Source organism: Rhinopithecus bieti, unplaced genomic scaffold (assembly GCF_001698545.2).
Source record: "Rhinopithecus bieti isolate Rb0 unplaced genomic scaffold, ASM169854v2 scaffold_18548, whole genome shotgun sequence".
Lineage (NCBI taxonomy): Eukaryota > Metazoa > Chordata > Mammalia > Primates > Cercopithecidae > Rhinopithecus > Rhinopithecus bieti.
The window spans coordinates 92,797-120,006 of NW_016809526.1; the positions used below are offsets into that span (position 1 = coordinate 92,797).

The 27,210-nt window shown below is 42.1% G+C and overlaps 1 protein-coding gene across 1 annotated transcript in view; it reads left to right on the forward strand.

Moving 5' to 3' along the window:
• The window catches only part of SNX9 (sorting nexin 9), a 130,067-nt gene that overhangs the window by 4,382 nt on the left and 98,475 nt on the right, over positions 1 to 27,210 (forward strand).

The following is a 27,210-nucleotide window of genomic DNA, read 5'->3' on the forward strand; positions in this document are numbered from 1 at the left end:
AAAAAAAAAAAAAAAAAAAAAAAAAAAAATACAAAACCTGCAGAGCATTTTAGTCTTGATCTTTATTGGAAGCCTCCGAAGGTTATATTTTGACCTAGCCAAAATATAACCTGTTTATATTATAGGTTATATTTATATATGTATTATATATACAATATACAATATATACCATAAATACAAAATATACAATAAATATATTGTCAGTCATCACGTTTTATTTAAAAGATCAAATCCTAGGAAAGAAATGAAGAATTTTTTTTCAATGTCTGTCAAAGAGGACATGAAGAAAATTGTTAGTGGAGGTTAATCCATATCTATATAATTTAGCTGTAATTTCCATGTCAAAGTTAACCTTCAATCACTAATTTGGATCCTTTTGTGCTTACATAGTCACCTTTAGGCTAGTTATAATAAGATTCTAGGAGTTCTTGTTGCCTTTTTTTTTTTTTTTTAACTGCTCAGTTCCAATACTCAAAGTTATACACATGTTACATAGCTTGTCTGGTTAAAGTAAGTGGGTATGGAATGTTAAAAATAATGGTAGGGAATAAATGAATTGCTTAAGGCTGTTTATTCCATGTATAGGTTAGTGAGAACAATTTAGAAGGCACACTTTGTGGCCTCTCCAGAGCAGAAACCTCTGTATTTGAAGACTAGAATAGAAATATCTTTCTAACAGGTCTTAAGGATTAAAGTTGATTTTTATGGTGTTTAAAATGTCTGGAAAATGCTAACCATTTAACTTTGTATAGCAGTTGCATTTTCTGTGTGTCTTAAGTAGAGTGTGCAGTATTTGTATAGTCAAAGAAAAGTTCTGTGACAGTAGAAAGATGAACAAGTCTCATTAAAGAAGGAATAGATTAGAAAGCATAAAAATGTTGCAGTTTTCTACTGTGCCTTGTTTTGTATTGACCATCTAAAATTAAATTATAGTTTTACTTTAATTGCTTACTTAAAACTTTGTAGCTTTGCAGTACTACTGTTTCTTTTCTGGAATGCTGTTCTCCCTTGTCCTTCCCTAGGTACTTTGTTTTTAGATGTTAAGTTTTTATTATTATTATTATTATGAAGTCTCCCTTTGTCATCCAGACTGGAGTGCAGTGGCATGAACACTGCTCACTGCAGTCTCGACTTCCCTGGCTCAAGTGATCCTTCCACCTCAATCTCCCAAGTAGCTGGGACTACAGGTGTGTACCACCATGCCCAGCTACTTTTTGTATTTTTTGTAGAGATGGGGTTTCACCATATATCCTGAGCTGAGGTGATCCTCCCTCCTCAGCCTCGCAAAGTATTGGGATTACAGGTGTGAGACGCTGCGCTCGGTCACATATTAGGTCTTAATGTGTGTAAGCATCACTTCTCTGGGGAAGCCTTTCCTGATGTCCCCGCCCCTGTTTCAGGGTCACATTACACACCCGACTGCCGTTTTATATCTGTTTCTATAATTGATGGCTGTCTCCACTGAATGCTGTCAGCCTCAAGAAGCTGAGACTGTTTGTTTGCTCACTTTCGTATCTTCAATGACCAGTTTAAAAGAGCAAAAAGATATTCTAGTGAGATAAGTGACTCGATTATTGAAGTAGAAAACTATTAATCCCTGACTGTAAGCTTTTGTTCTTTTAATTATGTGTTTTCGTGTGTTTGTTAAAAGTGTATACAGGTACAACACAAAATTTACATCTGCATCTTAGGTATTGGCAATTATATTTTTTAAAACATAATCAATTTTTCTAATGATTACATGAGAAATTGCCTCATGTTTTAAGACAATTGGAACAAGCTTCATATTTCTGAGACTTTGAAAAGTTGTCTTTAACCTATGAGTTGTCAGAAGCGTCTTTAATTTCCAAATGTATTGGGTTTTTCTCTTTCTTGTTGGTGATTTCTAACTCGATTGCATTGTGATCAGGGAGCCTGATTAAAATCAGTACTGTACCTGGAAATTTGTTGAAGCTAACTTTATACCCAGCATACAGTCAGCTTTTATGTTTCACCTGTGGACAAAAAGAGTATATATATTATTGATGTGTGTGTCTATTCTGTATGCTGTATGTCCATTAGACTTACTGTGCTGTTCATAGCTGTATCCTTACTAATTGTGTTTCTCTAATTGACCTGTTGTATCTAACTGATCCTTTGTCTACTTGATGGAGATGTTAAAATAGTGAATTTAAAAATTTTCTCTACATTTAGAATTAGTGTTATTTTCTAGGTGAATTGAAGTTTTTATCATTATGAAGTGAACCTCTTTATCTCTGGTAATGCATTTTTTCTTAAAGACTATGTTTCTAATGTTAATGTGATTTCACTAGCTTTTGGTAAATATTTCCCAAATACATAAAAGCCAATAGCTGAATTTTACCTTTTTATCCAGTCTGATCTTGGTGCCTTCCTGTACAGCATTGTGTTTACTGATGTATTTGGATTTCTGTCTACCATCTTATAGATTGTAGGAGCCCACTCCCAACTTTGTGGAAGGTTTGTGTTATACATTTCTTCTTTCCAGTGGTTATCATAAGCATGTTAACATTAAGTTAAAGTCTGAAACTACTTAATATCATTAGCCTTTTCCTGAATTACAAAATGACATAAGGTTATGTAACTCCAATCATCTCCCCGAATATGATCAATCATTGCCTGGTGTTTTAGTTATGTCTTTTTCATTACAAATTGGACATTATTTTATTTTATACAGTTAAATGTTTTGATTTAATCATATTGTACTGTCTTTGCTTACTGTTTCTTCTTACATTTCAGTCTTGTCTTGAGATAATTTTCCTTCCACCTAAAATGAATTGGAATTTCCATTGAGAAGGTATGTTGTTGGTAAATCTTTTATATGTCTCTTGGGTATGAAAATTACCCTGGTCTTGAAAGAGTTTTAGGTTGACAGCATTTTCTCCCAGTACAATGAAGGTATTCTTTCTTTGTTTTCTACTGGCTTTGACATTTGATGCTAGGAAGCCAGTTATCTAATTATTGTTCCTTTGTCGGTGGTGTGACTCCTCACTGGCTGTTAAGACTTTCTCTGTGTTTTAGTATTTTGCAGCTTCACTGTACTGTGTCCATGTGTGGATTTTGGTTACACAGCTTGGGTTTTCCTGGGTATCTTGGATCTGATGAAGGGTGCTACATTAGTTCTAGAACTGTGCTGTTCAGTAGATTCTGTATGATAATGTTCTACATCTGGGCTGTCCATATGGTAACTGTCTGCCACTTGTGGCTAACAAGAACTTGAAATGTGGTTAGTGTGACTGAGAAACTGTGTTTAAATTTTAATTTCAGTAGCCACATGTGGCTAATGGCTACTTTATAGGAGAGTGCAGCTCTAGAAAATTCTCAGTGGTTATTCATGAAAATTGCCTTTTCTCCATTCTTTCTTTCTGGAACTCTAGTAGCATGAAAAGGACCAGTGGAAATCTAACTTCCCATCTCTCAACCTGTCATGTTTTCTTTGTGCTTCATTCTGGATAATTTCTTTTGTTCTTACCTTCCGTTCACTGTTCTTTCCTCAGTCAGGCCAAATGTGCTCTTTTATTCATCCATTTGATTTTCAGTTTCATTTATCTTCTATTTTTAGAAATTGTATTTGGTTCTATTTCAAATCTGCTTATCATTCATTATAGTTTCTTGTTCTTTGCTTATGTTTTTAAGCTTCTCTTAAGCATGTAAAAACATTAATGGTTTTATGTCCTAATCTCAGGAATCTTATTCAAGCCATCCGTTTCTGCACATTCTCACTCATGGTGCTTTGTTTTCTTGTGTGTTTTGTGATGTATTTTGATTTTTCCTTGAGTTGCTTGTTTTCCTTGGAACTTCATCTGAGGGAATTCTGTTACCTAGATTGAGGTTGTATCCTTCTAGGGAGGATTTGTGTGTGCTGATACCAGTCTCCTGGGGACATTTCATCCTTGGGGTCACTATATCTTTAATTCATGGCTTAATGTTTTCTCAGCCATACTGGGCAGAATAAATATGGACCTGGCATCTCAGGAGAAATTTTCCTCATTCCCACTACTCTGTGTCAATGATGAGACATTTCCTTGCACACAGGTTTTCCTCTTTACCCTTATGCTGAGGTCCTTTTGGAGTCCCAGCTTGTAGCTTAATACAGGAGACTTTGGGTGTTGCCTCCCCTGTCCCCACACAGTCCCCAGAGCACAGAGCCAGGCCCCCGGGTTTGTGGAGTCTCCTAGCAGGAAATCCTGCCTCAGCACGTGTGTTCTCCCAGGGTTTCTGCTTTCACTTCCTTTGTGGCCTCTCTGGAGCCTTTCCTGGAGCCTTTCCTTTCCAGCTAACTCAGCAGCATGTTTCAAAAGTTGTTTAGTTTTGTATCTTTTGCTTTTAGTACTTTATTCAGCACTTCAGTTGTTTCAGTCTGGCAGTGGCTCAGGTATTAGCTTGCTCTAGTTGCTGGAACAAAATCCAAGTCAGAGCATCTTTGTAACAGACTATCAAGTGAAAGGAGTGGAATATGTGCATGAAAGTGTTAGTCTGATCTTTGCAGAGGGGAAAGGTGAAAAAGTTCTTAAGCATTTTGGTTGAAACCAAACCTTCAGTCAAGCTGTCAAACTGGTCATTTAAAAACTTTCCAATGACATTTCGTTGTCATTTTTCTTTTGACTATTAAAAGCATGTAATAAACTCCTTATTAATTTCTAGGCATTGTAAATGCAGTGTTTAAGGATGCTATTCAGTGTGACTCAATTTTCTAAGTTATTTTAATATCTGAAAATTGAGTCATATAGTAGTATTACCCACAGGGACAGTACTCAGAAATCACAGATTTGTGATTGTTCAATTAAGTCAGATACTTCAGGGATAAGTTAAAGAGGTGGAAATGCAGCTTCATTCTGTTACCTATTACCCATTGTCATCCACAGCTCATTCATTTGAACTTCAGATGTGCCAGGTCCTCTGGGATGTCAGTATGAAAGGCCTGTCCTTGTACTCAAAGGGCACAGTGTCCTGAAGGAGGGCAGGCTGTCTGCAGGGGCGCAGTGCAGGCTCCTGCCCCAGTTCCTCAAGCCCAGAGGATTTCAGAGGACCCAAGTTTTGAAATATCTGTGTATTAGTCTGTTCGCATGCTGCTATGAAGAAATACCCGAGGCTGGGTAATTTATAAAGAAAAGAGGTTTAATTGACTCATAGTTCCACAGGGCTGGAGAGGCCTCAGGAAGCTTACGATCATGGTGGAAGGGGAAGCAAACATGTCCTTCTTCACATGGCAGCAGGAAGAAGTGCCAAGCAAAAGGGAGAAAACTCCCTTATGAAACCATCAGATCTTGTGAGAATTCATGAGAACAGCATGGGGGTAACTGCCCCTATGATTCAGTTACCCCCACCAGGTGCCTCCCACAACATGTGGGGATTATGGGAACTACAAGGTGAGATATGGGGGTACACAGCCAAACCATGTCAGTCTGTTACTTAGTACTTTGAGTAAGTTTTAGCCCTTATTCTATCACTTCAGTTGCTTTAAAAATACTTCCATAGTACAGCTCCACAGTCTGCAAGTCCAGACTTTGTCTTGTCAGATCCCAGATATTCAGTTCAGCAGACATTTCAGTAGCTATTTTGTGCCACTTGGATGCTGGGAGTAAAGATTTGGATCCTCCCTAGGACAGCTGACATTCAAATATTAATGAATTGGTATATTTAAAATATGCGAGTTTAAATGTATTTCCTAATTTAAATTCACAGCAAAAGGCTTGAAAATGTAGACGTATGTATAATAGTTGCCTATTGCATAGTGGCTGCACATTAAGAAGTTTTTTTATGTTCTAGCTTGTTTTATAGTCTCTAGATTTTAAGTAATGAGTATTTGCTGCTTTTGTAACAAGGGAAAGAAGATTTTTTTTTAAAAAATTAAAAACGTACTGTCTTTAGGCCTCTAAAGCAGATTCCCAAACTTCTATACCTTCTGTTAATTTGTTTCAACTTGTCCTAGGTTGGAAAAAATTTTTAATGCTTACACATAGTAAGGGCACTTCAATAGAAGAATGCTAATGCATTCAGGACTACAAATATTATTTTGTAATTTTCTTAAGTATGGTACTTAAGGAAATTTTCTTCTTCCAAGGGAAAAAAATTGTATTTTAAAAGTAACTTTAAAAAATAACTGAAAACTTACTGAACAACTAGCACCGAATCTGAAGGTGTTACAAATTGTTGTTTCATAAATACATTGGTAATTTTACCTGCCTCCACGCAAGCGCCTTCTCCCTCAGGAGCTTAGAAGAGGCAGGGTGGCTAATTCTTTGTGGTTAGGCAGGGTTTCCAGCACTCCACTTCTCCCACCTTCCTAAACCATGACTCAGATTTTAGAGTCAAGAGTTGAATAATACGATTTTATAGCTGTTTTGTTGATGCATCACATTTACTTTGTCCTGTGACTGTCTACCAGTATTGCCGAACTGAACTGGGTCCATTTGCCCATGTAGTGGAAAGCCAAACACTGAAGCACCAGGTTTTTGTAGTGAGAAAGGCTTATTGCCAGACAGCTGAGCAAGGAGACAGGAGTTGGACTTAAGTCTGTCTCTCTCCACGCTGGGGGCTAGGTCAGGTTTTGTACTTAGAAGGTAATGAGGCATGATCTGATTGGATCTTGTGGGGTGATGCTGGAGGCATGATCTGACTGGATCCTGCCATGGGGTGACACCAGGGCTTGATCTGATTGGATTTTGGATCCTGCCATGTGGTGTCCACTTTTTTTTTTCTTCTTCTTCTTCTTTTTTTTTTTTTAAACAGGGTCTCCCGCTGTTGCCCAGGCTGAAGTGCAGTGGTGCAACCTCCGCTGACTGCAGCTCAACCTCCTGGGCTCCAGCGATCCTCTCACCTCAACATCCTGAGTAAGCTGGCACCACAGTGTGTGCCAGCACACCTGGCTAATTTTTTTTTTTTTTTTTTTGGAGAGACAGGGTCTCATTCTGTCGCTTAGGCTGGAGTGCAGTGGCATGATAATAACTCACTGCAGCCTTGAACTCCTGGGCTTAAGTGATTCTCCCACCTCAGCCTCACAAGTAGCTTGGACTACAGCTGTGTATCACCTACCCCCACCCCCGGTCAATTAAAAATATTTTTTTTTTTCTTTAGTAGAATTGAGGTCTCGCCACGTTCCCCAGGTTAGTCTCCAACTCCTAGGCTCAAACGATCCTCCTGTGTCAGTCTCCCAAAGTATTGGGATTACAGCCTCCCAAACTGTTGGTGTCCACTTCTTTTTTTTTTTTTTTTTTTTGAGACCGGTGCTCGCTCTGCTCACCTAGCCTGGAGTGCAGTGGTGGGTTCTCAGCTCACTCAAGCTCTGCCTTCCCAGGTTACGGCATCTCCTCCTCAGCCTCCCGAGTAGCTGGGACTACAGGTGCCCGCCACCTCGCCTGGCTAGTTTTTTCGTATTTTTTAGTAGAGACGGAGTTTCACCGTGTTAGCCAGGATGATTTCAATCTCCTGACCTCGTGATCCGCCCGTCTCGACCTCCCAAAGTGCTGGGATTACAGGCTTGAGCCACCGCGCCCGGCCTGGTGTCCACTTCTTAATTCAGTGCTCATTCCTCATGCCCGTTCCATTCCAAGTGCCCATCTGAGCATATGGATTCTGTCCATGGTTGCACACTTAGTTTTGGGCATGCTCTGGTGATGTGACCTTCAACCTGGGATCCATGCCAACTGAAAAGCAACTCATAACTTCGTTACGTATAAGTTGAACCAGATGAGTCTGATGCAATTCCAACAGTGTGTAAAGCATATTTAACATCCTCACTACCCCTAAAAACTCCAAAACCCTAGGAAATAAACAGCAATTAGGTTACTGAAATCTGTGGTTAAATAGGTTGAGCTGTCTGAATCATCTAAAGCCATGATACCAAAAAGTATAGAGATTTTAAATTAAATTAAATTAAATTTTTTTATTTTTATTTATTTTTGAGACAGAGTCTTGCTCTGTTGCCCAGGCTAGAGTGCAGTGGCCGCCTCCTGGGTTTACGCCATTCTCCTGCCTCAGCCTCCCAAGTAGCTGGGATTACAGGCGCCCGCCACCTTGCCTGGTTAGTTTTTTTGTATATTTTAGTAGAGACGGGTTTTCACCGTGTTAGCCAGGATGGTCGCGATCTCCTGACCTTGTGATCTGCCCATCTCGGCCTCCCAAAGTGCTAGGATTACAGGCTTGAGCCACTGCGCCCGGCCAGTTTAATTTTATTTTTGAGGCAGAGTCTTACTTTGTCACCCAGGCTGGAGTGCAGTGGCGCAATCTCAGCTCACTGCACCCTCCACCTCCTGGGTTCAAGCAGTTCTTCTGCCTCAGCCTCCCAGGTAGCTGGGATTACAGATGTGTGCCACCACGCTCGGCTAATTTGTGTATTTTTAGTAGAGATGGGGTTTCACCACATTGGCCAGCCTGGTTTCAAACTCCTGACACCAAGTGATCTGCCTGCCTCGGCCTCCCAAAGTGCTGGGATTACAGGCATGAGGCACCACACCCGGCCAAGATTTAAAAAATATTCTAATATTTACTTCTATTAGAGTTCAATTACCATATAATGACCAAAAGCAAAGTTTTCAGCCTTTTAAAACCCATTCTCTTCCTTCTTCTTTTTTTTTTTTTTTTTTTTGAGACAGAGTCTTGCTCTGTCACCCAGGCTGGAGTGCAGTGGCCGGTCTCAGCTCACTGCAAGCTCCGCCTCCCGGGTTCACGCCATTCTCCTGCCTCAGCCTCCCGAATAGCTGGGACTACAGGCGCCCGCCACCTCGCCCGGCTAGTTTTTTGTAGTTTTAGTAGAGACGGGGTTTCACCGTGTTAGCCAGGATGGTCTCGATCTCCTGACCTCGTGATCCGCCCATCTCGGCCTCCCAAAGTGCTGGGATGACAGGCTTGAGCCACCGCGCCCGGCCTTTTTTCTTAAATAGAGTCTTGCTCTGTTGCCCAGGCTGGAGTCCAGTGGTGCAAACATGGCTCACTGAAACCTTGAACTCCCACAGAGAAGCAGTCCTCCCGCCTCAGCCTCCTGAGTATCTGTAATATGGTTAGGCTTCATGTCCCCACCCACATCTCATCTTGAATTGTAATAGCTGTAATTTCCAAGTGTCGGGGAGCGACCAGGTGGGGGTAATTGAATTATAGGGACGATTTCCCCCATGCTGATGGAGCTGATGGTTTTATAAGGGGTTCTTCCACCTTAACTCAGTACTTCTCCTTCCTGCCACCTTGTGAAAAAGGTGCCTTGCTTCCCCTTCACTTTCCATCGTGATTGTAAGTTTCATGAGGCCTCCCTAGCCATGCTGAACTGTGAGTCAATTAAACCTCTCTCCTTTATCAATTATCCAGTCTTGGGCAGTTCTTTATAGTAGTGTGAAAACAGGCTAATACAATCTGGGACCACAGGCATGCCCCACCGTGCCTAGCCGTTTCTTTTTTATTTTTTATTTTTGTTGAGAAGGGTCTCTGTTGGCTCAGGCTGGAGTGCCGTGGCGTGATCTGGGCTCACAGCAGCCTCGACCTCCCAGGCTCAAACAATCCTTCTGCCTCAGCCTCCCGGGTAGCTGGGACTACAGGCACATGCCACCAGAGCCAGCTAATTTTTAATTTTGTTGTTGTTGTTGTTGTTGTGGAGACAGGGTCTCTCTATGTGCCCAGGCTGGTCTTGAACTTCTGGGCTCAAACATTCCTCCTGCCTTAGCCTCCCAAAGTGCTGGAATTATAGCCATTCCCCTTTTTGATAAGTGGAAACATCTTGTGCACATTCTGTCATTTTCATTATGAAAGTGATAGATGGTGATTCTCTAAAATGCTACAAGTATTAAAATTTTTTTTCAAACTCCCCTCTTCTCTGATTCATTAGGACTCTGCTATACAGAAAGATGCGGCAATGGTAATAAGCTTCCATCCGAGGGAGAAATTGAACTAAAGCCCATCAGTATTTTACAAGTGATGATATTTCCTAAGGGTTAGGAATTCATGGTAGAGCTGTGGTACTCTAACTAGCTGCATCACAGTCGCCAACCCGGGGAGCTTGTGCAATCACACAGAGTTTCTGATTCAGGAGGTCTGGGGTGGGGCTGAGAACACACATTTCTACCAGTTCCCAGGTGATGCTGATGCTGCTGGTCTAGGGACCTAACTTTCAGAACCACTATTGTGAGGGATGGAAAAATAAAAGAACTTGGGTTCTGTCCTTGGCTGGTCCCTAAGATCTGTGAGGCTGTAAAATGGGTGGCTGCCCTAGCATGCTGGGTGCAGCGAACACTTGTGTCTTGCTTAAAGGATTCTTTTATCTAACTGGGTTCAAATGATGCAGAAAATCAAAGATCATTAAATATTCTCAGAAGCTATTTAGTTTCTCACCAACTTGTAGTGTTGTCTAACTTTTCAGTTCTTTTGATTTATCATTGGTATTATATGCAAAATGTCTCAACACCGTTAGAATCTCAGATTACTGTGGAGGCTGGCTACTACTCTTCCTATTGCCTTTTAAGTTAGCCAGAAAACATGTGATACAGTTTTGTGTGTTATTAAAAGAGTAATCAGTCCAGATTTATTTGCATTGCATAGTATGTTCCTACCGTGATTATATAATGAAAATAACTTTTAATTCACTAGGAGAGATTGCTATCTGAAAGAATCCTGTTCTTAAATTATTTTATGAGTCAGATAATACATGCCTTTGTGTAAATCCAGTTTTTAATGTTATTTGTGTCATAAGTAATTTTGATGAATTTGAATTTCAGCGGCTTCATTTTTCCTGTTTGCCCACTTAGAAGCTTTAAAGAAGTAAAGAAACAAACGTTTGTCAAAGCCAGAAAAAAGAATGGGTATAGCCCCCAAACTAGATAAATCTACCTCTGAATAATCAAATCAACCCATGCATTATGATAGGACCCATATGCATGAAGGCATGGGCATGCTGTCTGTGTTCATATGACCTGCCTCTATAGAATCAGTAAGAAGTAACGAGTGTCTAAACAAGAGAAGGGCAGCAGATCGTGAAGCCCTTGTTGGCATTTGAACAAGGTGGCAACTGAACTGTACTGTTCTGTTTCTTGTGGGATCTGGGAACAGCATATGCTGTACCATGAATTATGGAAGGAACACTTGTAATTGTTACTGGCTGTGGTTAACATTAGAATATTATTATGCATGAACATCAAGGGATATTGACAGAAATATTAAGTATGCTACATTGCTACCAAAAATCAAATTTTGTTTGTTTTTTTAAGGCAGAACCTCACCCTGTTGCCCAGGCTTGGAGTACAGTGGCAGCTCACTGCGGCCCCAACTTCCCGGGCTCAAACAGTCCTTCCACCTCAGCCTCCCAAGGAGCTGGGACTACAGGCATGCATCACCATACTTGGCTAATTTTTGTATTTTTTATAGCGATAGTGTTTTGCCATGTTGCCCAGGCTGGTCTTGAACTCCTGGGCTCAAGCAATCTGCCCACCTTGGCCTCCCAAAGTGCTAGGGTTACAGGCATGAACCACTGCGCTCAGCCATGGGTTTTTTTGTTTTGTTTTTTCATTCAGTCTCTCTCCAGAATTTACACTGTAAGTGAAAATGCATATACATTTTTCTATCCAAAGAATTTACAGTCTAATGGAGAACACAGACACTTAGATATCTTCAATTAGGTGTACCGTTGCTATGGTAGAACTGTATGTACATAGTGTACAGTGAGACAGCTCAGTATTTGGAGTCAGAAATAGACCCTCTAACCTTTTTCCCTCCATTTAGCCATTGGAAATGTAAGAGTAAAAATAAATTTATATCAATAAAGAGGCCATAGTGTGAAAATTTTATGTAGAAGTGCTAGTTAAATATTCTGACATATTATTCATGGTGTAGAAGAGGATCATTTCTCTAGGGAATGGCGTTATATACTTGAAGGCATGTTTATTTAGTTCGAGGTCTCATTTAAAGAGCTCCTATTTTAGTGACTGACCTTGTGGGACAGAAAGTGCATTTTAGAGAAGTGTAAATGTCCAGTTTCCCTGGTTGTGCTCTAAAATTTTATCTGGGACTAGTTACACTAAGCCACTCTTAGGAACCAGTGAATGTTCGAGGCAAGTAGTCTTTCTGTGCCCAGGCTTGTTCTAAATCCTTTGTGGCCAAGGACATAGCATCTTGAAATGGTTAAGATGGATCTGCTCCTTTTGATTTCCAGGTAAGCTGTTGTTTGGTGTGTTTTGTTTACCTGGTTTGCAATACCCAGAGCTTATTCTAGAGAAGGGATTCCCAGCTGGTGAATTGTCAGGGATCTTTAACTCTTTAAAATGTATATAGATTCAGTTAATAAAATACAGGTTTACTTAAAAACACTGGACTTCATAGTACCATTTTGGTGTTAGGTATCAATGAATTGTCCTTGTGTGTAATTACTGTTATTTGTGTGTGGGGTGTGTATATGTAATGAATTAATGTTGAGGTCATTGGGATTCCTCTGTGATTCATTATAGCTATTATATAAAAGCCGATTTCCCTTATGTTTTGTTTCTCTTGAATTTTATATTTAGAGTAAAAGAGAAATTGTGTCTTTTATTAGAGATGCAATGAATGAATAAAATTAGTTCTACCTGATTATGAAGCGTATGTATTTTCATGTAATAGTGGTGGTATAGCATAGAGATTAGGAGCCTGGGTTCAAATCCCAGTCCAGTTATTAATATATGACTTTGGAAAGTTACTTAATGCTTCAGTGTCCTTATCTGTAAAATACAAGTAATTGCATGGATTCAGGTGTGAATTCCATTGCACAGTCCAAGGAGGGGAAAATTGTAATTTTACTTTTCTGTAATAATTTCCAACAAATTACATCCCCGTCCTGCTGGGGAAGCAGACTTATAATTAGTTCCCAGGCCGCCACCTCTTGCCCAGGGTTAAGCATAATTTGAGGGTGGAGATGGTAACCTAGTGCCTTGACCTTGGAGGTGGGACCCCATCTTGCCCTCCGGTCTCCTCTCTCGGCCTTTCCTGCTGCCCCGCAGTTTAGTAGCTCTCTCCACCACTTCATTGCTGCGCTACTTGAGGGCATGGGAACCACCTTGCTGGTTGTACACAGTATTGGGGCACGAATCTCTGCAAAACTCAGAGCTTCTTAATGTGATACAGAGCTGTTTGGATTCTCCTATCCCCTCCAGTTGTTTCATGGTTTCACTAGAGTTCTGAAAGCAGGTGAAAAAAACAAGAAAGCCTCACTGGGAAGATGACACTCAGGTAGAGACCTGAGGGAAGGTGGGGGTGTCTTTGGATCTCAGGAAAGAGCAGATCCTCAGGCTGGTGCTTGCACAGTGAGGCTGGAGCTGAGGGAGCACAGGGAAGAAGGACTGCTCCCTGGGCCGGGGAGGCCCAGGTGACCACAGGGGCTTTGACATTTATTTGGCAGTAAAACCATTGGAGAGTTTTTACCACACCCAAAATGACTGACTTTTACAACTTCTTTCTTTTCTTTTCTTTTCTTTTCTTTTAAGAGTTGAGCTTGCCTTTATTGGCCAAAGCTAACTGCAGGAGTTAACACTCAGTTTGCTTTGATACTGGATTTGAGCCTTACTTCATCCCTTCTTAAAACTTAATTGATTGTATCTTATTAAAGCCACACTAGGAAAGTCCTGTGCTCCATTTAAGTCAGTCAGTAAGACAGCTTCAGAGGGATTGACACAGTATCCTTCTCTATATGAGGAATACCCCAGTCACATCAGCTGGGAGAAAAAAATTTGTAAAGAAATTTTTAAAAACCTCTAATATCTTGAATTTGAGATTCTGTCTGATAGAAAATTTCAAATTATGTTTCCTTGATATACTGAAAGTGAATACAGACAGCCCATCAGACCATTTGGCTGTTACCATTATCACGCTGTTCACTCGACTGGTGGCCACCTAGACGTAAGCAAAGTACTTTCAGACTGCTAGATTTCTGGCTGATGAAACCATTTCTGATCAGCGGGTACTCAGTGCATTTCTCTTCCGATGAGGGTCACTGTTTGCAGGTTTCTAGTGTAAACTCCCTGAAGCCCGAGCAGTCTTGAGAGCAGCAGTAGAAGAAAGCAGCTGGAACCCCGAGAACTGGGTCAGAATGCTCTTACGGGCTTAGAAGAAATAACATCATCTTGCCTTAGAATGTGGAGATTCAATGAATCTTTATTCTTTCCTGGTTCTATTAAGTGATTATTTTTAATATGAAGTATATCACTGGAATTTCATATTACTCGTGCTAAAAAATTCCACATCTGTGTGTTTTAATTTAGGGTCTTTAAGATGAAGAGCATCCCCCAATGATTAAGAGAGGCACAAGATGGAAATACAAATTTTATTACCTGCAGGCCCTGGGAGTACACAGCATGCCTGGAGGTCACACACAGGATGGTCCGGGAGCTTGAAGGTCAAGAATCGTGAAGGGAGTGAGACAGACCCACCTAGAGACTCATGGGCCAATGCCTTCGTGGGGTCCAAACAGGTTTCCTTCAGGGAGGTTTAATTGGTTCCAGGAGGTCACACCGTTACTGCACAGCCCATGTGGGGTGTGAGGGTCGGGGCCAGTGAAGTAGGCTGTGTGTAGCTTTCCCATGGGGAGGTGGTCGCCAGGAGGAAGTTGTCTAAGGCAGGATTCTGGATTGGCCATGTTGAGGAACTGGGAGGAGGTGTAGAACTGCACCCTGTGCTGTGTCCAGGGTGACAGAGCCCTGCTTCTGGTCTGAGAAGGTCCTACTTATCTTCACAGTGCATGCTGAGGCAACATAAAATGATAAGAATTTACTACACTGTGGCTTTTTAAACTATCATCTCAATGGTTTGGTGTGATTCAATATTTTCTCTTTAAACTTCCTATTTATAAAAACTTTAAACATGGACAAAAGTGGAACAGCACAGTGACACTCGCTTGTGTACCCATCACCTGCCTCCACAGTGATCCTGGCCCATTTTGTTTCCTCTAGCCTCCCCTCCCCTGTTTCCCCTTCCCTCATTATTTTGAAGCAAATTCCAGATGTCCTTTCATGGTAGGTATTTTAATATGTATCTCCAAAACTGTAGACTTCAGTAACTGTAATTCCTGTTATACTTAAAAATTCAGAGTAAATTCTTAATATCTTCAAATATCCAATCTATTGGTAGTCAGTATAAACATATTCATAAATTAAGTTTGCTGTATAGATTAAGTTGCTTGATACTATTAAGGCGAGAACAGTGCCATCTCTTACTGGTTGGCATTTGTATGAGTCTGCCTGTTGTAACTGAGCAAGTTGTAGAGAGAACACCACACACTGAGACTAATTCGGGAGTCCTTTATTGCCGGTGACCGAGAGATGGCTAGAGCTCGAAATTCTCTCGGCCCCGTAGAACGGGCTAGATTTCTTTTTATACCTTGGTCTAAATAGGGGAGGGGGAGTCTAGCTGAAGCAATTTTTACAGAAACAGAACAGGCAAAAAATTAAAAGATAAGTGGTTACAGAAACAGTTACAGGAAAATAAATAGTTCCAGGTGCAGGGGCTTAAACTCTCACAAAGCAATAATCGCAGGGGCTTTGGGTACCATCAACCGAGCACGTTCCTGGGAGCTACTGGTACAGCTTGCCTTAGGATCTTATCAGTAAGTGCATTCCTGGATGTGCTTCGAGTCAGCTTGCACCAGTTATGTCCTTAAGGGAGGGGGTTCAAGGGGCTGCAGTCAAAGAAACCAAAATGGAGTCTGTCTGGCTCTCTCAGCTGAGAGAGTCAATCAGGTTAAAACAAGGTAGGGTATCACATGCCCATGTTAACGTAAAACAGATTTGCCACAGATAATGTGATCATGCAGGTAACATAACCTAACAGTTAAAAACTATATGCACGTCTTGCTTTTATCTTGTTGACTCCAGTGCACTTATCAAATCCTCATGATGCAGCTGCCCAGTGGGTTCACCGTGACCGCTGCCTAGACAGAACCGATTTATCAAGACAGGGGAATTGCCATGGAGAAAGAGTAATTCACACAGAGCTGGCTGTGCAGGAGACTTGAGTTTATTGCTCAAATCAGTCTCCCCAAGCATTCGGGGATTGGGGATCAGAGTTTTTAAAGATAATTTGGCGGGTAGGGGCTTGGGAAGTGGGGAGTGCTGATTGGTCAGGTTGCAGATGGAATCTTAGGGGGTCGAAGTAAGGTTTTCTGAATGTCTTCTGTTCCCTGGGTGGGATGGCAGAACTGGCTGGGCCAGATTACCGGTCTGGGTCCATGGAGTGCAGGGTCTGCAAATATCTTAATCACTCATCTGAGGTTTTACAATAGTGATGTTGTCACCAGGAGCAATTTGGAGAGGTTCAGACTCTTGGAGCCAGAGGCTACATGACTCCTAAATTGTAATTTCTTGTAGTTATTTTGTTAGTCCTGCAAAGGCAGACTGGACCCTAGGCAAGAAGGGGGTCTTTTCAGGAAAAGGCTGTTACCAGTTTTGTTTCAGAGTCAAACCATGCATCAAATTCTTTCCCAAAGTTAGTTCCAGCCTATGCCCAGGAATGAACAAGGACAGCTTAAAGGTTAGAAGCAAGATGGAGTTGGTTAGGTCTCCTTTCTTTCACTGTCATAATTTCCTCAGGTATAATTTTGCAAGGGTGGTTTCAAGGAGATGAAGCCCTTCTAAGCCTTTCTGTGCAGCTTAGTTGGTGCCAGCAATGGGAGGATGCTTAGGACAAGGGTTGAAGAATTGACGAAAATGAAGATTGCAAAGGAAATACAGCTAACCCTTGAACAACATGGGGGTTAGGAGCACCGACCGCCTGCCCAGTTGAAAATTCAAGTATAACTTTTGACTCCCCCAAAACTTAACTACTAATAGCCTGCTGTTGACTGAAAGCCTTATAACGTAAACAGTTAACACATATTTTGTATGTTATGTGTATTACATACTGTATTCTTACAGTAAATTAAACTAAACAAAATGTTATTGAGAAAATCATAAGGAAGAGAAAATATGTTTACCACTAAGTGGAAGTAGAGCATCAGGCCTTCATCCTCATTTTCTTCACATTGAGTAGGTAGAGGAAAAGGAGGGAGTGGTGGCAGAAATAGAAGAAACGGGGCATGTAAAGTGGACCAGACCTGTGTTGTTCAAGGGTTAACTGTGCTGATTATCTTATTTTAACTTAAAATGTATAATGTGCATTTACTCACCAATCCTTTGATAGACAGCTGTGGTCTTTGTGTATTTCTGATTACAGTGCTAAGTGATCCATTTTGCATAATCCATACTCAATTCATTGCATTCTCATTTTTTGTTTCTTTTAGAAGAGCTTAGTTTGAAGACAATTTCAAAGCATCATGAGTACAGAATTCTAGATTTTAAAAACTTATTTCCCATTTGTCTTTTTTTTTTTTTTTTTTTTTTTTTTTGAGATGGCGTCTCACTCTGTTGCCCAGGCTGGAGTGCAGTGGCACGATCTTGGCTCACTGTAACCTCCGCCACCCAGGTTCAAGTGATTTTCCTGCCTTAGCCTCCCGCATAGCTGGGATTACAGGCACAGGCCTCCTCGCCTGGCTAATTTTTGTACTTTTAGTAGAGACGGGGTTTCACCATGTTGGCCAGGCTGGTCTCAAACTCCTAGCCCCAAGCTGTCTGCCCACCTCAGCCTCCCAGAATGCTGGGGTTGTAGCCACCCAATGGGTTCACTTTGCGTGCTGCCTAGACAGAGCCGATTTCTCAAGACAAGGAGAATTGCAATAGAGAAAGAGTAATTCATTCAGTACGGGAGACCGGAGTTTTATTATTACCTAAATCAGTCTACCCATAGAGTTTTTAAGGACAACTTGATGGGTGGGAGAAGCCAGTGAGCCAAGAACGCTGATTGGTCAGGGATGAAATCATAGGGAGTCAAAGCTGTCCTGTACTGAGTCAGTTCCCGGGTGGGGGCCACAAGATCAGATGAGCCTGTTTATTGATCTGGGTGGTGCCAGCTGATCCATCAAGGGCAGGGTCTGCAAAATATCTCAAGCAATGATCTTAGGAGCAGTTTAGAGAGGATCAGAATCTTGTAGCCTCCAGCTGCATGACTCCTAAATCATAATTTTTAATCTTGTGGCTAATGTTAGCCTTACAAAGGCAATCTAGTCCCCATGCAAGGAGGAGGTCTGCTTTGGGAAAGGGCAGGCTGGAGTGCAGTGGTGCAATCTCAGCTCACTGCAGCCTCCACCTCCCAGGTTCAAGGGATTCTCCTGCCTCAGCCTCCCAAGTAGCTGGGACTATAGGCACGCACCACCATGCCCGGCTAATTTTTTGTATTTTTAGTAGAGACGGTGTTTCACCATGTTGGTCAGACTGGTCTTGAACTTCTGACCTCAATGATTTGCCCACCTCGGTCTCCCAAAGTGCTGGAATTACAGGCATGAGCCACTGCGCCTGGCCGTCATCCTTGTTTTAAACATCTTTGTTTTAAACTATAAATTCCCAAAGTTCGTTCAGCCTACGTCCAGGAGTGAACAAGGACAGCTTGGAAGTTAGAAGCACGATGGGGTCAGTTAAGTTAGATCTCCTTCATTGTCTCAGTCATAATTTTGCAAAGGCAATTTCAGGATTACAGGCTTGAGCTACCGCAGGTGGCCCTTTCCCATTTTGTCTTTTTTTTTTTTTTTGAGATGGAGTTTTCCTCTTGTTGCCCAGGCTGGAGTGCAATGGTATGATCTCAGCTCACTGCATCCTCCACTTCCCAGGTTGAAGTGATTCCCCTGCCTCAGCTTTGCAAGTAGCTGGGCTTACAGGCGCCCGCCACCATACCTGGCTAATTTTTTTTTTTTTGTATTTTTAGTAGAGATGGGGTTTTGCCATGTTGGCCGTGCTGTTCTCAAACTCCTGACCTCAGGTGATCTGCCTGCCTTGGCCTCCCAAAGTGCTGGGATTACAGGTGTGAGCCATCGCTCCCGGCCCAGTATTCTTAACTATGATTTATTTTTATCAGCAGTTCCTCTTCAGGGCAATTTCTCTTCTAGATTCATAGAGCTAACATAAACCGCACCACAGAACTGCAGCTGGCTTTTACTGCACCACAAATGTAGGCCCCATTTGTCTAACCGTTGTCTCAACTACACTTATTTTGACAGTAAACTTTTTAGCCATCTACTTAGATTTCTTGGAAACAATTACTCTTTTTTGAACTCATGTTTCATTAGCTATGTAATAATTCCTTTGTGTAGCTACAATAATAACTTACTGTAATCACAACTGGTTCGTGGTAAGTATATGATTCAGTTGATGGGGTCAGGATTGCCCCTGTGTACTAGAGAGTATCCTGCTAAATGCAGGAGCTCAACATCCACATATTTTATACAAAGCATAGAGAGCATTGGTGAATCTGGTAAGTTGACTGTGTAGAATACAGGCTGTGTGATACTCTTCTATTAGTCATAGTTTTGAGATCTATGGCTAGTTCCTGGGGTTGCTTAGGTTAGAGTATGGTTCTTGTGGACCCAATATTGGACTTCGAAAAGAATTGATAGTAGATGCTGAATTTGATACTGTTTTGTTCTTTACTCTTGTAACTTGATTGAGTCGACTCCCTTAATAAATCAGTATCCTAGTGCCATATCATAATTTACAAAATGATCAGAGGTGCTTTTGTAACACTTTCAGTGCTTATTGGTTTGCAAGAAGGATCAGTTGGAAGGCACGAAGGATCCTGGCAAAATTCTGGTGAGAGGTTCCCGTCCTGCTGTGCAGATGTCCCTTACGGCCCCCCGACTAGATTGTCTTTGTCTTCTCTGCCTTCTCATCTGATGAATCCCTCATTTGGTCCCCTTTTCCCCTCTGTCGGCTGCTGTTAGGCAAAATCTCTTCCTTTGTCCAGGTATGATTCATTCTTCCACTTTTGTGTAATAAACTTGAAGTTACCTCTTCAAATTGTATTTTTCCTACTTAACTCTCTTTGGCAGTATTTTACCACGTCCTTAAGCCTACATTTGTGGTGCAGTAAAAGCCAGCTGCAGTTCTGTGGTGCGGTTTATGTTAGCTCTATGAATCTAGAAGAGAAATTGCCTTGAAGAGGAACTGCTGATAAAAATAAATCATAGTTAAGAATACTGGGCCGGGCGCAGTGGCTCACACCTGTAATCCCAGCACTTTGGGAGGCCGAGGCGGGCAGATCACGAAGTCAGGATATCGAGACCATCCTGGCTAACATGGTGAAACCTCATCTCTACTAAAAATACAAAAATTAGCCAGGCATGGTAGCAGGCGCCTGTAGTCCCGGAAGGCTGAGGTGGGAGAATGGCGTGAACCCAGGAAGCAGAGCTTGCAGTGAGCAGAGATGGCGCCCCTGCACTCCAGCCTGGGTGACAGAGCGAGACTCCGTCTCAAGAAAAACAAAACAAAACAAAACAAAACAAAACAAAACAAAACAAGAATACTGGCCTCCATGCCAAGTGTGGCTTACAGCAGAGACCCGCATTCCTCATGGAACCTAGTTGTATGTGTATTTATGTCAATGACCTTAAGGAGAAGTATCATTTTGAGTAGCTTGAAGATCTGTATGTTTCACTTTATTAATGTTCTTTAAATACTTTGATATAAAGTATTTAAATTATTGGAAAAGGCCCAGAGACTTGCAGATCATCTAGGCTGACCCTGTCATTTTTCATGTATGAAAGCTGAGAGCTGGGAAGTAAGTATTCGGTGTCTTTCACCTTACACAATAATTCATGGTTATGATGGTGACCTTGAGTCATTAAGAAAAGATTCTTCTTGGCGGAGTGTGGTGGCTCACACCTGTAATCCCAGCACTTTGGGAGGCCAAGGCAGGCAGATCACCTGAGGCCAGGAGTTTGAGACCAGCCTAGCCAACGTGGTGAAACCCAGTCTCAACTAAAAATACAAAAATTTGCTGAGCGTGGTGGCATGTGCCTGGAGTCCCAGCTACTTGGGAGGCTGAGGGATGAGAATTGCTTGAACCTGGAAAGTGGAGAAGTGAGTCCAGATAGCGCTACTACACACCAGCCTGGGCAACAGAGCAAGATTCCATCTCAAAAAAAAAAAAAGATTCTTAATTATACTTTCAGAGTAAGCTTTTTATGAAACTAGGAGAGTCTGCAGGTTTTTTTGTTTTGTTTTGTTTTGAGACAGGGTCTAACTCTGTCACCCAAGCTAGAATGCAGTAGCATGATTTCAGCTCACTGCAACTTCCACCTCTTAGGCTCAGGTGATCCTCTGACTTCAGCCTCCCAGTTAGCTGAGACCACAGGTATGCACCACACCGCTTGGCTAGTTTTGTGTTTTGGTGGAGATGGGGTTTTCCATGTTGCCCAGACTGGTCTTGAACTCCTGAGCTCAAGCGATCTGCCCACCTCCACCTCCCAAAATGCTGGAATCACAGTTATGAACCACTGTGCCCAGCCTTGTAGTACTTACTTTAAAAAGACCAAGAAAAATGGTTAAGCTCAAGTTTTCCTGTTGGTGTAGATCTTCGGAAAAGCTGAATAACCCAACTGCTGTATATTCTATAGGAGTTTTCTTACTGGAAAATACGTATTTTTAAATTTCATCCATTTCAATTGTTGGGTTTTTGGGATTGAAGTGGCAAGCAGGAGTGTGGGGAAGCCTTGCTGGGAAGGAGCCAGGCTATGTGTAGCTATGCTGACGGATTAATAATTTCCACGGTGGGCCCAGGAAGGAGGGAGGAAGCTTCATCATAAGTTACACATCGTCTATTCTGGTTTTAGTAGTGCTAAAATCCTGTAATGTATTTTTCAGTATATTTTATTCGTAGGTTATGTAAATATTCCTTTTCATCTCTGAATGCTAATTTATTTGCACAGAAACAGCAGCAGGGAAGCCCTGCTGAAAATAAGGTATTAATTTTTATAACTCTCTTGGTAAATGTACCTTTACATTATTACATTATTTGGCCTCTGGCATTGTTTTGACCTGGCTTTACACAGCCGTTTATCTGGGCCTCCTGCCACCCCCACCCACCCTACATCCTCCTTAGCCCCTGTTCCTCACTGGCAAGACCCCTCCTCAGCCACCTCCTTTAAGGCCCTTACTCTGTCGCATCATCTGATTAGCTTCTGTAATTGCTCTCACTACCACCCGGAATTGCTTTGCGTGTTGATGGCTCTGTCTCCTCCTGAAACAATGCTTCTGAGGGAAGGAGAACATCTTGTTCCTGGCTTTTCACCACTATGTCCACCTAGAACAGCACCCATGGTAATAACTGCTTATTCAATATGTGTGGATAAAATAGAAACATACCAGCTACCTAGCTTCAGTCTGGTAGCTGGTCATTGGCTTTACCCACCTGGAGAATGCAGAATTTTAGAATTGGCTCTGATGGCTTTAAGCAGAAAAGACTGGGTAGGCTACTGGGGGAAAATTCTTCCCCCAAACCATGGTAGAGGTTTAGAAAAGTGTAATTAAGACATGAAGGGGATAAGCATTGGCTTTTTGCAAAATAAAGTTTAATTTATAAATTTAAAAGTTTAATGACTGCCTGTTAAAGTATTGGCTTTTGGTTCTTTTAGCTGGGGCAGTAAACCTAGACTAAATGAAGTTTTTTATTTCAAAAAAAACTGTACTTTCTGTACTTTGAAAACTGAACTAGTAAGATTGAATTTATTTGGAAATGGCAGTGAAACTTGAACTCTGTAAGCACCTCTTAGGTGGTAGATGCCGTGCTACCTGGTAAATGGCTGTGTCAGGTACTGTGCTGAGCAAGACTGAGAGGGAGCTTACAGTTTAGAGAATGCAGACATGTCCGCAAGCAACAATAGTACAGCAGCCATAAAATGATAGGGGAAGGGTAGTGTTATAAGGCGGTCCATGGGAGGGATAGATATGTAACCGATTTTACACGTCATAAAATGCTTCCCACTAGTGAAATCTAAGCTGAGACCTGAAAGGTGAGTAGGATTTGGTCAGGTGAAGAAAGAGGGAAGGTTGTGACATGTTTATGGAATTGAAAATAGTTCAGGCCGGGTGTGGTAGCCCATGCCTATAATCCCAGTACTTTGAGAGACTGGGGCAGTAGGATCACTTGAGCCTAGAAGTTTGAGGCTGCAGTAAGCTGTGATGCACCACTGCACTCCAGCCTGTGTGACAGTGAGACCTTGTCTCAAGAAGAGAAAAGAAAATAGTTCAATAAATCTGGAATTTATAATTGAAGGTAAGAATTGTAAGTGATAAGGCCATGGAGGTGTTCAGGGTCAGGTAATCATATACTTTTTTTTTTTGGTCCAAACTGGAATACTTTCAAGAAAAAAGAGGGTACCCTTCATTACACTGAGATAACAGGCATAAACTGGGGCTGGCCTGGATAGATGAGGATACATGGTCAACCTCTTTATAAGCCATGTATACTAACATTGGGGTTTATTTAATGAACAGATAGATGTTGAGCACCTGCTGTGTTCCAGGCATGGTGCTTGGACTTTGTTGCAAGAGCTGTGGGAAGCACTGGAAGGTTTGAGTCAAGAGCGGCAATGCTTAGTGTGCATATTCGAAAGATCTTGCAGCTGCAGGCGGAAGAGGAATTGGAGCAAGGCTCAGGAGGTGTGGGAAGCCTGGAGGAGGCTTTTTAAGTGAATGAAAATAGTTAAAGATGACTTGGACTATGGAACTCACACATGGGATGGAGAGAAGTGAGTAGATGGTAGCAATATTTAGAAAGTAGATTTGCCAGGCCTTTCTTAGAGGTGGAAAGGAATGAGAGGAGGAGTCAGGAGTACCTTTCAGTTTCTTTTGGGCGAGTGGATAGGAGAGGTTCCATCTAGAAGACTGGGGAATGCTGGAGAGAAGGCAGGTTCTGTGTGGAACACTGTTGAGGCCTTGCTTGGTGTGGTGTGTGTGCCCTTGGAACTGCGTGCAGGAATCTTATAGGCGACAGGTTTACAAGTCTGAACCTCAGGAGGAAAGATGTAAGAAATGGACTTGGGATTCATCAGTAGAAAGATGGCGGGTGATGTTGTCAGAGTGGATGTCACCCAGGGAGGATGTCTAGAGTAAGAAGAGTGCAGAACCTTGGGGAATACAGACATTTACAGTGTGGCCTGGCTAACGCCTGGACAAGGAGAAAAGGTGGAAAGGAGGAAAGAAAACCAGAGGAGGGCAGGTGTGGAGAGGCCAGGGTAAGAGAGGAGAGTGTTTCAAGAAGGAAGAGTGGACAGCAGTGTCAGATGCAGCCAGGCAGTCAGGTGGGATGAGGGCCTAGCATGGTGATTGGATTTAGCAGTAAGAAGGCTGCCGGTATCCTTGGCCAGAGCCGTTTCAGTGGTGTCAGTGTGGGCAAGGCTTGACTAGTGCAGGGTGAAGAGTGAGTAGCAGATAAAGTAGACACGGGGCATGTGGAAAACTCTGAAATTTGAATTTCTTGATGTTAAGGTATTACTCAAAGGAATATGTGGGTTGAGGGAGGATTTCTTTCTCCTTTTTAAGGATGTGACAGACAAGTGGGTTAAACACGAATGGGAAAGAGAGCATAGCGAAGTTGTCGTCAACGCGTGGATGGGAGGAGTAAGCAAGAGTCCCAGTGCAAGTGGGTGTGCTAACATGCACATTATCTTTCGAGTTTGCTGGGGGAGTCTCTTCTCTTGGCTTCTCTTTTTTTTTCCACTTTCTGAAGTTGGGGTAAAGGTCATGGGCCTACATATAACCCCCAAGAGCTCCCTTAAGCAAATATTTGATAGTGGTTTTTCATTGTCAAGCTCAGTACATCTGATAATGCTTGGTAACTGTATTTAAAGTATTTTATTTTTCCTGAAGGCCTCCTGGCAGGTCACTTTTAAGAGCATATTTTAACTTCTTTGACTTTTCAGTGCATGGCACTGTGGGCTGCCAGGGGCTGGGCCTATGCTTGGGTGCACCAACTGTCAGCTGAATAAGGCTAATTCCATAGAAGGAAGGAGCATGCAGTTAGGGTACCATTCTGGTTTAGTCCACAATTGTACATTTTTATTTATTTGTATGGTCTTTTGAAAACAGTGATAAGGCTGGGCGCGGTGGCTGATGCCTGTAATCCCAGCACTTTGGGAGGCTGAGGCGGGTGGATCACTTGAGGCCAGGAGCTCAAGACCAACCTGGCCAACATAGTGAAACCCTGTTTCTACTAAAAATACAAAAAAATTAGCCAGGCATGGTGGCATATGCCTGTAATCCCAGCTACTCAAGAGGCTGAAGCAGGAGAATTGCCTGAACCTGGGAGGTGGAGGCTACAGTGAGCCAAGATCGTGCCTCTGCACTCCAGCCTGGGTGACAGAGCAAGACTCTGTCTCAAAAAAAAAAAAAAAAAAAAAAAATCCTAAAATGAATAAATATAGATAAACCTCTACAAAGTATACAAAATCTTAGTTAAAAAAGAATAAAAATATGGCCGGGCATGGTGGCTCACGCCTGTAATCCCAGCACTTTAGGAGGCCGAGGCGGGTGGATCACGAGGTCAGGAGATTGAGACCATCGTGGCTAACATGGTGAAACCCCGTCTCCACTAAAAAATACAAAAAATTAGCCGGGCGTGGTGGCAGCCACCTGTAGTCCCAGCTACTCAGGAGGCTGAGGCAGGAGAATGGTGTGAACCCGGGAGGCGGAGCTTGCAGTCAGCCGAGATTGCGCCACGGCACTCCAGCCTGGGTGACAGAGTGAGACTCCGTCTAAAAAAAAAAAAAAAAAAAAAAGAATAAAAATTGTGGTAAAAATACATGACATAAAATTTACCATTTTAAGTAAATGATTCAGTGACATTAGATACATTCACAATGATATGTAACCGTTGCCACTGTTTCTAGAACTTTTTCACCATCCCAAATAGAAACTCTGTATTGCATTAAACAGTAACTCCCCATTTCCCCCTCCCTATATCCCCTGGTAACCCCCATTCTACTTTCTGGCTTCGTTTGCCTATTCTAGGTATCTGACATAGTGGAATCATATATTTGTCATTTTTTTCTTTTTGAAATGGAGCCTCGCTCTGTCACCCAGGCTGGAGTGCAGTGGTGCCATCTTAGCTCACTGCACCCTCTACCTCCTGGGTTCAAGCAGTTTTCCTGCCTCAGCCTCCCAAGTAGCTGGGATTACAGACGTTCGCTACCACGCCCAGCTGATTTTTTCTATTTTAGTAGAGATGGGGTTTCACCATGTGGGCCAGGCTGGTCTCAAACTTCTGACCTCAAGTGATTCAACCGCCTCTGCCTCCCAAAGTGCTCGGATTTACAGGCATGAGCCACTGCACCCAGCCTATTTGTCCTTTTGTGTCTGGCTTATTTCAGTTAGCATAATGTTTTCAAGGTTCATCTGTAATGTAGCATGTATCCGAATCTCATTTCTTTTATGGCTGAATACTATTCCTTTGTATTTTGTTTGTTCATCTGTTGATGGACATTTGGGTTGCTGCCTCCTTTTGGCTGTTGTGTTGCTGTGAATTTTGGTGTACAAGTATCCGAGTCCCTCCGTGTTTAACTTTCGGAGGAACTGCCAAACTGTTTTCTACCGTGGCTGTACCATTTTATATTCCCACCAGCCATTGATTTAGTTTGACTTCTGTTGTTTAAAGAAGTATATCTGAATTTTACACATACTCCAAAACTATAATTATTTGAAGTAATTGGTAGAAATTAATTTGAAATAATGAAATGTCTGATTACTGGACATCAAAAGCTGCTTTACATTAGGCCATGGTTCTCAGAATTCACAATCCTCCTTTCCATTTTTTCCTCCCTCCCTCCCTCTCCCTTCCATGATCACTCTTAGGTTCACAATAAGCATGTGTATCTTAGGGCATTTGAACTTCAAATACTACAGCACCTCGCACATAAGAACTCTGTAACAGTAGACTTCTATTTCCCTTTCCTGTCCTATGTGCTGTTTGTTTGTTTGTTTGTTTTAAGACAGAGTCTTGCTTTGTCACCTAGGCAGGAATGCAGTGGCGTAATCACAGGTCACTGCAGCCTCAACCTTCTGGGCTCAAGTGATCCTCCCACCTCTACCTCCCAAGTAGCTAGGACTACAGGTAGAGACCACCGTGCCCAGCTAATTTTGTATTTTTTATAGAGACGGGGTCTTTCCACTTTGCCCCAGCTGGTTTTAAATTCCTGAGTTTATGTGATCTGCCCACCTCGGCCTCCAAAATGCTGGGGTTACAGGCATGAGCCATTGTGGCTGGCCTTTGTATTTTGTCATACATTTTATTCCCCAGTATTATAGACTCCAAAATATGTTGTTGTTATTCTTGTTTTAAAAGTCAGTTATCTTCTTGGTTTTCTTTCAGAAAATTAAACAGTGAGTTGTTTTT